Source organism: Siphateles boraxobius, unplaced genomic scaffold, assembly GCF_051911475.1.
Source record: "Siphateles boraxobius isolate OS27281-9 unplaced genomic scaffold, OSU_SipBor_1 48, whole genome shotgun sequence".
Lineage (NCBI taxonomy): Eukaryota > Metazoa > Chordata > Actinopteri > Cypriniformes > Leuciscidae > Siphateles > Siphateles boraxobius.
The window spans coordinates 5,154,991-5,174,127 of record NW_027509119.1 but is presented as its reverse complement, the minus strand read 5'-3'; positions in this window follow the sequence as shown (position 1 = coordinate 5,174,127).

Sequence of the window (19,137 nt, the reverse complement as noted above, 5' to 3'; positions counted from 1 at the left end):
GATAATGTAGGAACCAGCAGACAATTGTACATAATCAAATGCATGAATGTACCAAAGCAATTACAACTTGTTCAAAAGAATGACTAGATGATGCGGAAGTGAAACAAGTAGAAGTTTTGATAGATACACTGATAGATGCAATACACTGATATAAGTTATAGATTATTTTTGCCATCAGTGGAATCTGGTTAAAAAAATGCTACTGCATATCAGTGCATATCAGAAACAGTATTAAGTTTGCATTTATTTTGTCATATATTTCACCGTAATAGAGAGCTGTCTGCAGAGAGAGGTAGAACGCAAAACATGGATTGAAAAACAAAGTGAGAATCTTTTTTTTTTTACCCATAGGTGCCAGAACGCCCTGGCTGTCTCCAGGGATCTGTAATGAAGTATTAAATCTAAAGTTACACTGTTGACCCTGTCACTGTTTTGTGACCTCATGTTTCAGATCAGAGTTTTTCCCTGCTGGTCAGTCAGACTCAGCTTGACACTGACAGACTGAGGACATTTTCAGGCTTTGATTAGATTTCCATGCTACAGTGACACCAGATGGAGTTAGTTTTACAGTGACAGAGTGTTTTCCAGGCAAGTTTGCAATGAAATCAAAAGTCCAGCTCGTTCTGTCAGCGGCTCTGTAAATGCTGGCAGTTACGCTGACCACCCTGTCTGCTTTTTGGCTATATGTAATATGGGTTGTTCCAAACCTGTACGACTATATTTCTTCTTTGGAACACAAAAGTGTTGACCTAAAGGGTATTTCTGGTAACTTTCTGGTGTCTCGTCCAGCGTTTGACCTGGTATGCATCTAATGCGTGCATTTATGTCGGAATGAACATTATGTAGGAGTTCCAGATAGAAGAACAGGAAAATGAATGGACTTCATTACAGACTGAGTGTCAGCTGGCTGTGGGGGTCACTAGCACAGACTACAAAAGCCCCTCTTGTCTTTCTGACGAAACTCAAATGGTGAGGAAACCAGGATCGACGGAAGGGAACAGTTATAAAGCAGAGAACAGTCTTACATACAGCTGGTGACAGATGAATATGACATGGAGAGAGTTGTATTTCTTCCATAGTCATCTGATATAGTCACATGTTTCTTGAGATATGGTTATCATAGTGAACACATTCAGGAAAATACAAGGAAGTGTGTCTGAGAGTACACAATGTTTTACTGCAGTAAGTAGCTTTAGATAATATTTCACAAAATTCACTTACAAAGTTACAGATTTGTTTAGTTTAGAAATGTTTAGAAAAACTTTTCCAGAGCTGGTGTTAATAATCTAAGAAAAAATCAATAATTCCTGATTACTTATAAAGAAAGGGTCAGAGGTCATGCACATCTAGCACCTTTTTCTTGGCCAGCAGAACATTATCAAATTGCGTCGTGCGCTTTTCGACGACCGCGCTGTTCTGTTACGGTGGAGTGTAATGGATATTTTAAGTTCTTTTCTGACTGGAGGGAAACTGAAAAATCAAACTGATGGCAGAAGGTCTGGACTCTACGGCAGCTTTCATTGGCCAAGGACTGTCCAGAGGCCCCCTGGGGAAAAAAAATATGCTAAGTATACTTGCAGCCAGACTAATTTACTATACTTCAAGTGTGTTAATGATTAGTTAACTTGAAGTGTGCTATGTTAATGATTAGTTAACTTGAAGTGTGCTATTGTGAAACAACTAATTTTTTACTAAGTATATTTTAGTTGTAATTAAACTGCAGTAAAGCATAACTTTAAGTGTATTTAGTGTCCCTTTGTGTACTAAATCGGAACAACTTCAAGTATACTTTAAGTATTGTCACGGAACGTGCAAGGCAAAAAGGTGTGAGGACTCAAGTGCAGGAGAAATTATATTTATTTACAAAAGAAAACAAACACAAAACAAAACCCACGACAGGGAAAACATAACTAATAAATATAAAACAAAAACAGAACATGAAACTTACTGGAGGATCACAGGGAACAGGAAACATTAGACAACGATCCGACAAAGACTGCAAACAAGAGGAGACTTAAGGGAACAAATCAAGAGGGGGCAGGTGGAAGAACTCAAACAATAATCAGGTAATGAGGGGGAGGGATCAGACAACGACAAGAGCACATGGCCCAAAATAACAAAACACCCATGTGCAACACAAGACAGGACAGGCATGTGACATTACCCCCTCCCTACGCAGCGGCTACCAGACGCTCCATAAGACCAGGGCGAGACGGGAGGGACAGACCAGGGCGGGACGAGAGGAACAGAACGCTTAGTCCTGGGAGGCCAGGGCGAAGCAGACAGTCCATCGGGCGGCCAGGGCGAAGCAGACAGTCCATCGGGCGGCCAAGGCGAAGCAGACAGTCCATCGGGCAGCCAGGGTGAAGCAGAAGACCCATCGGGCGGCCAGGGCGAAGCAGAAGACCCATCGGGCGGCCAGGGCGAAGCAGACGACCCATCGGGCGGCCAGGGCGAAGCAGACGACCCATCGGAAGGCCAGGGTGAAGCAGACGACCCATCAGGCGGCCAAGGCGATGCAGACAGTCCATCGGGCACCCGGGGCGAAGCAGACAGTCCATCGGGCAGCCGGGGCGAAGCAGACGACCCCTCGGGCGGCCAGGGCGGTGAAGACCCCTCGGGCGGCCAGGGCGGTGAAGACCCCTCGGGCGGCCAGGGCGGTGAAGACCCCTCGGGCGGCCAGGGCGGAGCAGACCCCTCGGGCGGCCAGGGCGGAGCAGACCCCTCGGGCGGCCACGATGGTGGCTCAGGCGCAGGAACAGCAGACACAGGCTCAGGAACAGCAGACACCGGCTCAGGAACAGCCACAAGAACTGTAACAGTCATAAACACAGAAACAAACACTGGCTCTGGAACAGGCACTGGCTCTGGAACAGACATTGGCTCCAGCTCTGGAACGGACACTGGCTCTCCCTCCGGCTCTGGAACGGGCCTTGGCTCTGCCTCTGGCTCCACGACGGGGAAAACATAACTAATAAATATAAAACAAAAACAGAACATGAAACTTACTGGAGGATCACAGGGAACAGGAAACATTAGACAACGATCCGACAAAGACTGCAAACAAGAGGAGACTTAAGAAGGGAACAAATCAAGAGGGGACAGGTGGAAGAACTCAAACAATAATCAGGTAACGAGGGGGAGGGATCAGACAACGACAAGAGCACATGGCCCAAAATAACAAAACACCCATGTGCAACACAAGACAGGACAGGCATGTGACAAGTATATGCCTGTGTAGAGACTAATTAGACGCTTGATTAGGGATATTAAAGTGTACTTTATTTGTGTTACAAGTACATTACAAATTCATTACGAGTGTCTTCGAAACATACAAGCAATATACCATTGGTGTATTTATATACATATATTTTTATTAGGATAGGGAAGTAAGTGAGGTGGGAGAGAGAGAGAGAGAGAGGGACGAGATCAGGAAAGGTCCACGAGCCAGGACTCGAACTCGGGTCTCCTGAATCACAACGGTGCTTCATGTTGGTGCTTTTGCCCATGAGGCTATTGGCGCGCATTCAACAAGTTGCACACTTTGTCATCAATAACAAATGCACATTAATAGACAAATAATACTTAGCTATACTTTGTACAAAATACTGTTGTATACTATGTATTGTGAAAGTATACTTTCAATGCATTGTTACAATGATCATTTCCAGCACATAGTTAACATATACCTAAAATATATTTTTATAAATTGCAAATAAATACACTGAATTTTCACTTCAAATATATTTTTCTAAAATATATTTTTAGAAAAAATGCTAAAGAAAATTATTTTAAAGTAGCCTATGTTAAAAGTTGTATTGTGAAAATAGGTAAAATCATACAATATATTTTTAATATATTTAAAAATAGTACAAGTTTTGTTAGCATATTTGCAATGTACAATTGAAAAAGGGAATATATTTTAAATACAATAAAGTATACTTTTTTTCACTAGGGCCGTCTGACTGACATTTAAAGCAACCAATCACAGTTTGTTTTGTTCCGCATCGTTTAAGGGTGTACAAATTTTAAAGTCGATGTCCCTAGAATAACAGACCAGCGTGCATCTAATAAATAATTTATTCAAGAACATTGTGCGAGTTTATTGCAACAATGGCAGCGCAAACTTGACATACTTTTGAAAATCCAGCGTTTAGTCCTGCGTTTAGCCCTTTAGATCCTGATAAGCACTCTTCCAGTGGAAGTGGGTTGTCAAGGTTTTGTGGCACACTCTACAACCCGGTTCCTCAGAGACGTCGGATTCAGTGGCCAAGAGTTGCTTCGCACAGTAAAGAACTTATCTGAAGCAGCAGAAAGGAGCAGCAACTGGCTGTGGTTGAGACGGAAAGATTCTAGCTGGCTGTGTACAGGCCGCTATGCTACGGTTTCGTAGATTTCTTGTAAACTTGAAGAGTCTGTTGGTTTATTTGTATAGGTTGTATAGTATTTACAGTCATTACGTTCCTGTGTATATTGCGTGAATGACGGGTGGTTGGGCAGATATTGTGTTTTGCTGTACTTGGTATGCCATACGGAACCGTTGCCACTGAAACGGCATATTAACGCACCAGTGGGGCTCGACAGCCTTAGTCAAACGGGTTGGCGCGTATGGTTGGGTTGGGGAGAGATTGTGAGATTGTGGTTAGGTCTCAGCAGCAGGAGGGATGTAAAGGTCAGTAAGCTGGGCTGAGTTGAGTGGGGGACGGAGGGGGGTGACTCTGGGACGCCAGAGTCACTGTCGAGCCCTCTTGAGGTGTCGTGGGCTAGTCGACGAAACACTGAGGACGGAAGGTGCCCACTTGAAGACCCTAGAGATGTTCCCTACTCCGCTCAATACAGAGGGTTGTTATGGGGGGGCCGCACTGTGGTTGCAGCCGGTGTGTGTGCTGACGCGCAATACACTGCAGCTATTAACACCAGACAGAAGGAGATTCACATCACCAGATGGAAAGAAGCGTAAATAGATGGAGAAGCATAGGTTACTGTAAAGCTACGTCTTAGTTGGTGATTATCTTGGCGAAAGCCGAGTACAAATCAGCATGAAGTTTTAACACCTACTCTCGTGTAATGGAAATCACAGTTGTAAACACGAAGGCTTTCTTCAGTGAGGAGGGTTTGAAGTCAAATAACGGCTTTGTTTCCAGGCAGACCATTAAAGAACGCGACACACACGTCTCCCGGAAATCCTGTAGAATTCATCCAATCAAGGCCGTGTTTCCCATATAACGACTTAAAGGGGACCTATTATGCAAAATTCCCTTTTGCATGGTGTTTGGACATAAATGTGTGATGGCAGTGTGTGTACACAACCACCCTGCAGTGATAAAAATCCACCCACTCCTTTTTTTTTAAATCCCCATAAATCATAAGCAGTGTCTCCCAATGACCTGTTTTCAGAATGCGGCTTTAGTGACGTCACTAAAGCCACAGGCCCCGCCCACGAGTGTTGACAGACACTGCCGTTCTAACATAGAACCGCCCTGATCGAGTTCACAGCGAGTTGAGAGTTGTACACATCCGCCATTGCTGCACTGACGAGAATGTCTCCCAAGCGTTGTCGGTGTTGTGTAGCTGGATGTATTAATCCACATAGCTCTATTTATTTACTGGAGCGATAACTTAGGCCTAACGTTACTGATCATGGCAGTAATGAAAGTGAGAGCGCACACAATTATTACAGTTCATAGGAGTTGTTTTACGGATATACAGTTTACCAGTTTATTAAGCACCCCCTGAAAAGGTGTGTATAATATTTGTTTACTGTTAGTTGTAACAAGTGTTTTTTGTACTTCGCTGTGTATGTTGATAAAAATGAAAGGGAGAGGGAGAGAGTTTATGGATAATACTTTAATGCGGACTTCTTATACAGTGTTTATTCAGCTCTTACAGTGATTTTCTAGAGTGAAATTGTCGCTTCATCTTTTGTGTGATGTACAATAAACTTCATTGAACACATAAGTATATTTTTACAACATTCGGACGCGGTCCGCTACAACAGCCTTGTACTAATAGTGGATAAAAGAAAGATGGAAAAACAAGTTATAACCGTAATTAAACTAGACTATACCTGTTCAATGTCCATACAGCATATATTATCTGGCTCTGTGGGCATTATTGTCCGACTCCGGCTGAGAGTTTATGTTTTGATATTATCAGTGAGATGATATTTCCTGACACATGTTCTGCGAGCTCGTGAGGCTCCGCCCTCTGGGCCGGCAGCAGCTGCTCATTTGCATTTAAAGGGATACACACTAAAACGGTGCGTTTTTCTGAGCCTCAAAAAGTGACAATTTAAACATGCTGTAAAAAATTATCTGTTGGGTATTTTGAGATAAAACTTCACATACACACTCTGGGGACATCAGAGACTTATTTTACATCTTGTGAAAAGGGGCATAATAGGTCCCCTTTAACTCACTGCTTAACTATCATAGTACGATACATTGTTGAAGAAATCAACCGGCTACTCACGACTACTTTCCGAAACCGTACTGTCGCAAATTTGTCGTTCAACCACATTGGTTAACGATGACACGCAGATGCTTGAGTAATGACTTCTGATAGCGAATCTGTTTGACATCAAATTGATTTTTAAAAATTGTGCTATAAATTACAGACATGCCATCTGAGGACTAATTCTCAATGTCCTCAGTTATTTTGCTTTATTTCCAGATTCAAGCAAACGCACATGCGCTCCCTTCAAAAACGGTGCTTTAAATCTCTCGACAAACTAAAAGACTTTAATGACATTTAAATATATTTCAAAATAAAAGATGTATGTACTGAATGTCAGCTTGCTTATTTTGCTCAAGATAAGGATTTATTAATTGCACGTCATGCAAACAAGAAACTGCTTCTAACCACAGGTCGAGCACTGTCATTTAAACCACACAACTTTGTGAAGCGGTTTGCGAATGTTTGTTGGAAATATGGTTTCAGGAAACACCAACATGTTGATCTATGCTGAAAACGATGGAACTTGGTACCCCTGATGACGACTGCAAAACTCAAGAAGTCTTTTCCATTTTGTGTGCCTTATGCATCAGACGTTCAGCCAATGGTCTTTGAGCGTGATGTCTGAGGCTGAAACTACTGAAAACTCAATCAATAGTTAAATGGTTAGATAACAAAGGTGCGTTTGGCATTTGTTCACACAGGCTTTGAGGGGGTTAGGGTTGGGTGGGTTTGCTGACATCAACACTTTGGTTTCTAGGGTAATTTGGCTTAAGTGTGTGAAGGAGCCAGAACAATAGACTTCCTGTGCCTGTTATAATGGTCACACATCTCATGCCCTCAGGGAAGCGGGAGAGGAAAGGGATTACAGTCGACAGACTCGCATTTCCTTGCGGAAGACTTGTGATGACATCACTTCTGTAACACACTGGGTGTGAGATGGTACTGTGCCTGAGAGACAGTTACAAGGCGGGCTTTTCTGTTACGTAAAAGGGTTATTTTGGTATTCTTTTCTGTTCACACAATCGAAGTTCTCAAGACAGATGTGTATAGCATACATTAGCTCATGTAATTAATCTGTCTATGAATCAGTTCATTTTTAACCCTACTGTATCATATTTCTAAGGCCTCTAAATGATCGACACAATCAAAACTTTACAGAAAAACCTGCTGCACACTGTCTACTACATGCCTTCTGCCGTCTGATTGATCGTTTATACTTTTTTTTTGTGTAATTTTAAAAACGTCCCCCTTCAGGTTGTGGTACATGTTATTTTGCCGTGATTCATAAAGTAAAGTAACATAGCTACTATAATAAATTTTGGCCATATAAATATCAGAAACTGCAACAAATTGCATATTTCTTTGCTCATTTTGGTCCTGAGTTGTATTTTTTCTCCTTCAGAATAAGCTCCATTCTGCTTCTTTTTTTTCTTTTTTCTTTTTTATTTCTAAAAGATAAATACATTGTTCCATTTAAAAAAAAAAAGTTATAGTATTTCATATGTCAGGCTTTACGGGGTAAAACCTTAGAGGTTGGTACTTTGTATTGGGGAAATGAGCAGAGTTTGAAACATTGTGCAGATCTCATCTGCAACTTTACAGGAAAAATTAAGATTATCAAGGCTTTTACGCTGTAGATAGCAGTCAGTGTAAAAAATACAGGAGATTGAAGCAAATAGTGTGGAGGTCCGTTTCTGCTGCATAGTAAAAATAAAACAGGTAATTGTGAGTTCAAAATATGAAAGAAATGTATACATTGCTATATATTAAAGGGATATTTCAAGCAAATAATTACTTTTGTCATTATTAAATCAACCTCAAGTTCCAAACCTGTATACATTTCTTTGTTCTGTTAAACACAAAAGAAGATATTTTAAGAAATCTTGTTAGACCTTTGATTGTAGCTATTGACTTCCATAGTATTTTTGTTTTTGTTTTTTGGAAGTCAATGGTGCCCAACAACTGTTTGGTTTAAAACATTCTTCAAAATATCTTCCTTTGTGTTCATCAGAACAAAGAAATGAATACAGGATTGGACCACCCTGATAAATGATGACAGACGTTTCATTTTTGGGTGAACTATCCCTTTAAGGCACATTGAAAGTCGCAATTATAAGATACAATGTCCCAATCACGAGAAATAAAGTGGGATGGAAAATATGATGCCATATAAAGTCTCAATTTGCTCTTCATTTAGTCTCATTCATATCCAATGAGAAATAAATGAGATATTAAAGAGATTCTTCATGCGTGTGAAGAAAACGGATATTAGTTAAATACACTGCTTCAAATCACTGCTTAATAAAGCTGTCATCTTCTTGTTTTCCTTCTTTCTCAGAGGGATGCTGTAAATTATAAAGACAGAGGTGAGAAGAACACTTTGTTTTTAGCGCAAGTGTTTTTGACCTTCGGTCTGCCGGCAGTAACCTTTGCGTGTGAAAACCAGCGTGCCGGGATGGAGCAATAACACAGATTCCATGCTTTTCCAATGAGGTCAGGGCCAATGCAATAGATCTTAATGGCTTCATTCAGGCCTGCTGTGTCCCCGTCTCTGATCCTAGCCTCAAAAAGGTCAGTCCTCCCTAAGATCCCTATCGCTAGAAGCTAAAGCTAACCCTCCCATTGTTAAACGTCCAAGATAAACCACGCTGGAAAGCAAACTTCACCTGGCATTTAATGAATAACCAGAGAGTCCCTGTTGTGATGGCTTGCTCTGTTTGCATGGCTCTGGTATTGTTTACATGCTTCTTTACATCTCAGTGACCATTATAGGGCAGGTTTTCTCCTAGTGTCATAAAATGAAAAGATTAAAGGATCAGAAGTGGTGATGTCACTCCCTTCTTCTCGGTTCTCCGTGACTCTTGGATTTGAGCACAGATACTGATGATATTTCAAGGGGCTCAAGCTGGATCTTGCATGTATGAGAAGATGAATAGCTTTTCTTTCTGGTGCGCACACCCAATTGTGAGATACAACCTATAAATCTTTGATTGGCCGCTCCTATAAATTCATTAAGCCTTTAACAGTATTCCCAGAGGAAACTTTTATTATTGCTCAGTGGTTGCTCTGTCATTGCTCAAGAGACTTGAAGTCTCGTTTCATTTCAGTAACAGCTTTAACTCAGCTTTGCTGTAACAGCTTTTGATGTGCATACTTCAATTCAGAGGTGTAAAGAGTACCTGAAAACCTTACATCCCTTACACCAAAAAGGACTCCATTACAAGTTTCTGGATTTAACAGTACTTAAGTATTTTACTCGTACTGAATGTATAGGCTCAAAGATGCACTAGTCTTCAACACCTAATAGACACGCATTACTCATCACGAATATATTCAATTCAATTCAATTCAAATTTATTTGTATAGCGCTTTTCACAATACACATTGTCTCAAAGCAGCTTTACAGAAAGTGCATTTCGGAAATGTACATAGAAAAATACAGTTAGTTAATCATGTATTAATTTATGGCATAACATATCGCCGGCTTTGAGTCGTCTCTTCACAGGCGTCGAGTCGTCTCTTCACAGGCGTTGGGGCATCTGAAGTCTCCGTGAGAGGCTGGATACAAACTGGAGCTGACGAACGCTATTTATACTACTAGCGTCCCGAGATAACAGCAGAAAGGCAGATGGGAAATAATTAGCATAGCTGATGTTCATAATGTTAATGCATTCGAACTGATTCAGCAGTAGTATTAAAGGTTAAGCATTAAGTTAATGCTTGGTTAAAGAGATGCGTCTTTAATCTAGTTTTAAACTGGGACAGCGAGTCTGAGTCTCGGACAATATCAGGAAGGCTATTCCAGAGTTTAGGAGCTAAATGCGAGAACGCCCTCCCTCCTTTAGTGGACTTAGATATCCTAGGAATGACCAGAAGCCTCGAATTTAGTGATCTTAAAGAGCGCGATGGATTGTATGGCGATAGAAGGTCTGTTAAATACACAGGAGCTAAACCATTTAGGGCTTTATAGGTCAGTAGGAATACTTTGTAATTGATACGTAACTTAATAGGTAACCAGTGTAGAGATGATAAAATAGATGTTATATGATCATATTTTCTTGATCTAGTAAGAACTCTAGCGGCTGCATTTTGCACTAACTGTAGCTTGTTTATTGAGGATGCAGGACAACCAGCTAATAAAGCATTACAGTAATCTATTCTCGATGTCATGAATGCATGAACTAGCTTTTCTGCATCAGAAACAGATAGCATGTTACGTAGCTTAGCAATGTTTCTAAGGTGGAAAAAGGCTGTTCTTGTAATATATGAAATATGATTTTCGAAAGTCAAGTTGCGGTCTAGTATAACACCCAGGTCTTTTACTGTAGTGGATAAAGTAACAGGACATCCTTCTAAATTAAAGTTGTATTGTAAGGGATTTTGTGGGTAGTTTTTTGGACCAATAAGTAATACCTCCGTTTTATCTGAATTTAATAGCAGGAAATTACACGTCATCCAGCATTTTATATCATTTAGACACTCTGTCAATTTAGATAAGTTAGTGTTTTCATCTGGTCGTGATGAGATATATAATTGAGTGTCATCAGCATAACAGTGGAAATTAATTCCATGTTTTCTTATAATATTACCAAGTGGCAGCATGTATATTGAGAATAGCAGAGGGCCTAACACCGATCCTTGCGGCACTCCATAGTCTACTGGCGTTATCTTTGATTTTTCCCCATTTAAACAGACAAAATGGTAACGGTCTGATAAGTACGATCTAAACCAGCTTAATGCCTGTCCCTGAACACCAGTGTAGTTTTGTAGTCGATCCAAGAGTATTTTATGATCGATAGTGTCGAACGCAGCGCTAAGATCGAGTAGAACTAGTATTGAGATACAGCCTTGGTCAGAAGCTAAAAGTAAATCATTTGCTATTTTAACTAGCGCAGTTTCTGTGCTATGATGCGGTCTGAATCCCGACTGGAATTTTTCATAGATATCATTTTCTTGCAAGAAAGAGCACAATTGAGCGGACACAACTTTTTCTAGTATTTTAGACATAAATGGAAGATTTGAGATGGGTCTGTAATTTGCTAAGTTATTTGGATCTAATTGCGGTTTCTTAATGAGAGGTTGTATTACTGCCAGCTTGAATATTTTTGGAACATGACCTAAAGATAAAGACGAGTTAATAATATTAAGAAGAGGCTCTTCCACTACAGGTAACACTTCTTTCAGTAGTTTAGTGGGTATTGGATCTAATAAACATGTTGTTGGTTTAGATGCAATGATAAGTTTATTTAGCTCTTCCTGTCCTATAGTTGTAAAGCGGTGTAGTTGTTCTAGAGGGGCCATAATTGAGGCTGAATCATAAGACATCATAGAGGAATGTATATTTACAATTGTGTTTCGGATGCTTTCTATTTTCTCATTGAAGTAATTCCATAAAATCATTACTACTATATTGTAACGGAATATTTTGCTCTGGTGATGTTTGTTTATTTGTTAGTCTAGCTACGGTGTTGAATTAAAACCTTGGATTATTTTGGTTATTTTCTATTAGTTTGCGGAGATGCTCAGCCCTGGCTGCTTTTAGAGCCTTTTTATAACGTGACATACTGTCTTTCCACGCGATTCTAAAGCCCTCTAAATTAGTTTGTTTCCATTTACGCTCTAAGTTACGAGTTTCTCTCTTGATTGCATGCGTAGCACTGTTGTACCATGGTGCTTTAGTTTTCTCTCTAACCTTTTTTAGTCTAATTGGTGCAACAATATCTAGTGTACTAGAGAACATGGTGCTCAAACTGCTAGTCATTTCCTCTAGTTCATCTGTTTGTTTGGGTTCACTGAGCAGCTGAGATAGATCAGGTAAGCTATTTGAGAATCTATCTATAGTGGTTGGAAGGATTGTTCTGCCTGGTCGATAACGTGGCGCAACTTGACAAATTTCAGCAGTACGTATTACGCAAGATACCATGTAATGATCAGTGAGATCATCACTTTGCGGTATAATATTTATATCAGTTGGATTGGTTCCATATGATAAAATTAAATCTAGTGTATGATTTAGACGATGAGTGGGACCACTGACGTTTTGCGTGACCCCAAAGGAGTTTAATAAATCTGTAAACGCAGTCCCTAACGCATCATTTGTATTATCTACGTGTATGTTAAAGTCTCCAACAATTATTGCTTTATCGACATTGAAAAAATAGATCTGAGAGAAAGTATGCAAACTCTTTTAGGAAGTCAGCATAGGGCCCTGGAGGTCTATATAGGGTAGCCAAGGCTAGAGATAATATGGATTTGTTTCTTAAATCTAAGAGCGTAACATTTAGCACAAGTACTTCAAACGAATTAAACCTGTGACCTGTTTTCTGAGTAACATTAAGAATATCTCTATAGATTGTTGCAACACCGCCACCACGACCGATCAGACGGGGCTCATGCTTATAACAGTATCCTGGTGGAGTAGACTCATTTAGACCGAAATAATCATTTGGTTTAAGCCAGGTTTCAGTAAGGCAAAGTACATCGAAACTATTATCTGTGACCATTTCATTTACAATAACCGCCTTAGGTGTGAGCGATCTAATGTTTAGAAGACCTAGCTTTAGAAATTGTTTTTGTTCACTGATATTTAGATTTTCTGGTTTAATTACAATAAGATTTTTGCTAGATCCTACTCTAGATTTATTGTTTGGCCTCACTAAGCGAGGAATAGACACAGTTTCTATATAATGTTCTACACTACTTATATCAATTAAGTTGGGACAGCAAAGACTGTGATTTGGACTTTGACTTACTAGTCATATGGTGTGTAACGTCTTGGAGATGTTGTCCGACAGAACAGCCGCTCCGATTCTGCTGGGGTGCAGGCCATCAGTGCGGTAGAGCCTAGGTCGCTCCCAGAACAGATTCCAATTATTTACAAAGAGCAGTTTCTGTTCATTACACCATGACATTAACCATTCATTTAGAGCAAATAATCTACTGAACCTTTCTTGTCCTAGTCGGTACGTGGGAAGCGGTCCAGACACGATGATCGTTGCTTCAGGCGATGTGCTGCGAACCGTCTCGATTAGGCTTCTGTAGTCCTTCTTCAGAACCTCCGTCTGCCGCAGCCTGATGTCGTTCGTCCCCGCGTGTAGCACCACAGCTCCGACGTGCTTGTCACCGTTCAGGATCTCGGGAATCTGTGCAGCGACATCAAGAACACGAGCACCAGGAAAGCAGTGAGTGCGCACCTTACGCTTACCTGAGGTAGCACGGACATGACGAACCATGGAAGTGCCGATGATCACGGCGGCGTCACGTTCCGGCTCGCGAAGAGGGGAGAAGCGGTTCCGGGTGGAGATCTCGAAGACCGGGAGGGGCGGGGAAGTCCTTGGTCTGGTCCTGGCTCGTGTCTTCCGCTGTGGGATCACCCAGGGTCCATGGTGTTGCCTCGGTGCCGGAGTGAATGAAGGCAGAGATGATCGCGTCCTCCTGGGCAGAGAAACGCACGGAGTAGACGAAGTCGGAGTCAAAAAGTTACTAACCACTGACTTGTGAGCATCGGCGCGTGATGTTTCAAGCGCTGAACGCCGATCTCGCAGCTCGGCTTGCTTTACCAGCAGAACACTGATCTGCTTCTCCACCGACTCCAGCTCCAATCGTACCGAAAACAGCTCGAATGTGTCCTCACCTGCACTCAGAGGTAACGTTAGACACACATCCGATATGTTCGCCATTATAACAGATGAACAGTAAATTAGTAGTGATACTACCAATATCACTACTAATTTAGGACTGAAATGATGGATATAACCCGTATCCTTTCAGCGAAACGGGTGTAAAATGAGAGGGTCGATAGGCGCGAGGCCACGCGTGAAATGCTAGCGGGCTAAAGGCTAGTAGCCGAGATTCGGAAAGTTGGATCTAAGTAGCGATATCAAAGCAATCCGATTGTTTTTTTATAAGGAATAGTGTCGAGGATAAGTTCACATGATATAAAAATAGAAAGTGCTTGTTTATAAATGAGTGGTAAAGAAGAAAATCAGGGATTAATGAATCAATTCGACGGAGCTCCATACACAAACAGAGATCGCACGCGCATGCGCAGAGAAAGTGTATATTGTAATATACATAAACTTATTCAGAAATGTAGTCAAGTAGAGAGTAAAAGTTGCTAATATCTTTGATACTCAAAGTGCAAAGTGTGTCAAAAAGATACTTTAGTACAGTAACTAATTACATTTACTCAAATACGGTAACACTTTGTAAAAACTGCAAGCTATGAAACATTAGTTAAGCATTAGTAAAGTTTTTTATTTATTTCATTTATAAAGCATTGTCTCTGCATGAATAGACATCAGCTAGCAGTTTATAAATATAGCTATAAATGCTATATTCTTGATTTATAAGCATATCTATAATGTGTTTAATAATTATATGTTCATACTTTATCAATTAACAGTTTGTCATTTATAGATATAATACTATTAGCATTACAGAAACTGTAAGCAAATGATTAATAAATTATTTAAAGGTACATTTATACATCTTTTTATTCAGTCATACAGTAATAGTTACTCAGTGTGTTAATAAATGCTTTACTAACATGTATTCCTACTGTAATTCATGATTAATTCAGGTAGTTATAAAACATAGTTGTCAGTTAACTTTTTGTGAGCTCATCTAAAGTGAGGACTATTCATACCTCGTAAAGCATTTACAAAGGAAATTTAAAGACTCGGTTATCTTCTAAACAGAAAAGGGAAACAAACACAACACAGAGTGATACAGAACATAGAAATGTGTATTTCAAGATGCAAAATAATTAAACTGTACAACTGTGCACTTGATAGAAAATATAGAAAAAATAAATAATTTCATATTAAAAAAGGAACTAAATAAGCAACAAAATTAACAAAAAATACCAAAATAAGAAAGTGAATATAAATAAATAAGCAAAAAAAAAATGAATATACGTCAACAAAATAAGCAACAAAACGTACAAAAATAACAAAATGAAGAAAATAAGCAAAATATTTTGGTGTAGTAAGAAAGTTTTCTTGTTTCAGTTTCATGCTGCTTCTGTTAGATTTGCGCAGCGAGTGCAAATTCAATACAATTAAGCGCACTTCTTTTCCACAAGGGTTTTGCACTCCATCTTTATAGGAAAATCAGCTGAGATATAAAAAAAGATCTCTATACATACAGTCTGTGAATAAAGCATCATGTGCCATGTGAACTTGGACAGAAATTTAGACAGGTTGTGTTTTACAGCCCACCGACGGTCACAGACGCCAACATCAGACTGTCTGAGAGCAGGGATGTCATTATTACTCTGATGTTACCCCTCCTGCTCCTGCTTTGTTGTCTGTTTTAATGAAATGGTGTCATCCAAAAGAGGTCTGATACACAGACTCACTTCATTCTCCTGATATGCACAGCCTCATGTAAACCACACTGATGATGATAATAATAGGGTGAATTCTTGTCAAAAAGTCTCCTGACTTAACCGTACATTCCAGAGCCCTTGTGTCTGCGTCAGCTATTTTGTCTCAGACTAATTGTCTCTCCTGTTCTTGCTCTGTTTACAAAATGTTCATTATATTGGTTTTCCAGGTTGAGCATCTCTTTTCAAAACAGCATCTGTAAATAACTGGATGGCTGAGTGGCGGTACTTAAATGCATAAATGCACTAAGTCACATGCATGAAGGGTCTCGCAAAAACAGCCCACTCTCACACTCAGGATTTCTTCGTGCGCACTCAATTGCACACACACACATAAACATGCAAAGACTTTTGAGTTGGAATAACAGCTTACTGTATACTGCAGACTGCCTACACTGTAAGAAAAAATCCATATACAATTTTTGCATTAAGTTTAAGGACTCTAAAACACAAAACAATACAATGTGTAATTCTAAATATGGGGGGGAAATCAGTACGGAAAGTTCATTAATATTAGCATATAGGTCATTAGACCTTATTTCTTCTATTGGAATATTTTGGAAATAAAACTGATTCTTATTTATCTATTTATTATATAAAATGTCTTAACATTTGGCAGTCGACTCAAGAAAAATTGCAGCTGATATTACTTATTATTGTACATCTTATATTACTTATTGGGAATGGAAGGTCAAATAGAGCGTATTGCATTGTGGATAAAGTGCCTAGTGCCTTATAGCACAAATAGGTCATTCAGGTATTTTATGCATAGTATATACTGCTACTGGAATAAGGTTGTCTTCACACTGGGCATGTTTGGTTGAATTCCTTTGAATAAATAAATGATTGAATAAACGGCTTTCCTGTAGCTCAAACAATAGAGCGTTGTCGCTTACAACGCCAAGGTCATGGGTTTGATTGCCAGGGAAAGCAAGAACTGATAAGAATGTAAATGTGTACCTTGAAATGCAATGTAAGTCGCTTTGGATAAAAGCGTCTGCCAAATGCATAAATGTAAATGTGAACAGTGCCATCTGAACCCTGGTGAGCACCAAACAAGTGGACCGAAACTCCTAAAAAGATGGGCCTTGATCTTTTTTCAAACGAACTCTGGTGCGGTTCGACTGAAATATGAACGCAACGTAGACCAAAGACATCTAAATTAATGAAAAACAGGACGGGATGCCCATTACAGTTCGTTCTCTTCACATCAGATCTTGGTTCGTGTGCAACGGAGGAATTCCTGCCATAAGAGTCGCATGTTGCTATTCTAAACAAAGCCCAAGTCACAACTCACACCTGCTGACAACAATATGGAGGTCAGAATCAATTCATCCAATCTAGAAATATCTTTTGGCAGGCAGCAAACTGTACCGCGCTGTCACTCTGCCACACGCCGATAAATCGCCGCCCTTGCCACCCGTTCCTTCAACCCTTCAGTGCTTTTCTTCATCTCCTCTATATGTCCCTATTTATGAGGCCTTGTCTTTTCTCGCCCACAGCGGAGTGACCCTCCCCTTCTGCTTTCACAAATGAAATAAGGACTCTAATGTGATTGAGTGAGCTTTCTCTTTCTCTCTCACTCACACTCTCTCTCTCTCTCTCTCTCTCTCTCTCTCTCTCTCTCTCTCTCTCTCTCTCTCTCTCTCTCTTCATGTTCTGGGGAAAGAGGAGGCATCCATAGACGGCCTTTGCTAATTTCATAAGAACTCCATCAAGCTAATGGAGCCATGTGGTTCCCCTCCCCCCTCTGCTCCAGTGCATTGTGGGAATCCATTCACATTTATCAGCCTTTGCTCTCTGCTAACTTATCAAACATGCTACAACAGGGAGGATTTGAGAGCGTAAGCTGAGAATGAGCTAATAGAAAGACTGCGTTTCATATGGGATGCACGATATATCGGCCATCTTATCGGTATCGGGCTGATAAGAAGATTTGGCTGATATATTAAAGCCGAGAAATAATGGATTTTTTCTTTCAGCGGAGACACTTCAGATGTCACTGTTTGCCGTTGTGGTTTTAAATTGCTTGAAATATGATTGAAATATGGTTGAAAGTGCAACGTCGCATATAGATTGCATAAAATTATACAATAAGAACATTATAATTGTGTGCTCTTTAATGGTGAGAAATTTTGTTTTTCTAATCAGGCTCTCATAAATTATATACAAATCTGGATTTAGATTTATCGGCCAATCCGTTGGGTATCGGCTCTCAAATATAAAGAATTAACGGTTATCGTATCGGCCAAAATTTTCATATCGGTGCTTCCCTACCACACTATTTCTGCAGTATATACTGTGCATGAAATGTGAATTTTCAGTTTGTTTATTCTGCCATCATTTCAGAATGAGATATATCACAAATACCACCCGTAAGTACGATACCTGGAGAAAGTTAGCATTCCCATTCATCTCAATGGCAGTTGCTCGGTTGGTGCATGCAGGAAAAGAGATAAAGAGAATAGTAGAATGGCTTTACTGCTCAATCCAGTGGACATTCAGTTCCAGAGATCATTTTTTAAAGCCTGAGCTATAAATGCCATGTTTTTGCATGCTAACTAGCAAAGCTAACCAGCCAAACTTCCATCTTTTATGGTTCCATAAAGAACTTTTAACATCCATAGAACCTTTCCATTACAAAAAAAAGGTTCTTTATAGTGAAAAAAAGGTTTTTTAGACTATTCAAATGTTCATCACACAATTGTCACGGATACACCAGTGTCAGCGCCAGACCTCTACTCTCCGCCCACTCGTTCCGCATCCCCTGAGTCCTGATCACCTGCACCTGTCATCATCACCTGCCGCCAATCTTCTATCACTCACTGTTTAAAACACCACCAGTTCCCTCACTCAGTTGTCAGGTCTTGTTGATACACCATTGACTTACTGACTCTCTTATACCAAGACCAAACCTTACCTTTGTCGTGTACTTACCTGCGTCGTGTACTTACCTACGTCGTGTACTTACCTGCGTCGTGTACTTACCTGCGTCGTGTACTTACCTGCGTCGTGTACTCACCTGCGTCGTGTACTTACCTGCGTCGTGTACTCACCTGCGTCGTGTACTTACCTGCGTCGTGTACTTACCTGCGTCGTGTACTTACCTGCGTCGTGTACTTACCTGCGTCGTGTACTTACCTGCGTCGTGTACTTACTGCATCATCGAACTACCCGTCCTGTAATCCAGATCTCCGGTCCTCAACCTGCCTGCCTTCTTCAGTCAGATTCTCACCCTTCTTCCTGTAACAGATAAGAGACTTTGTCAAATCCATTTCATCCGTTGATTCATC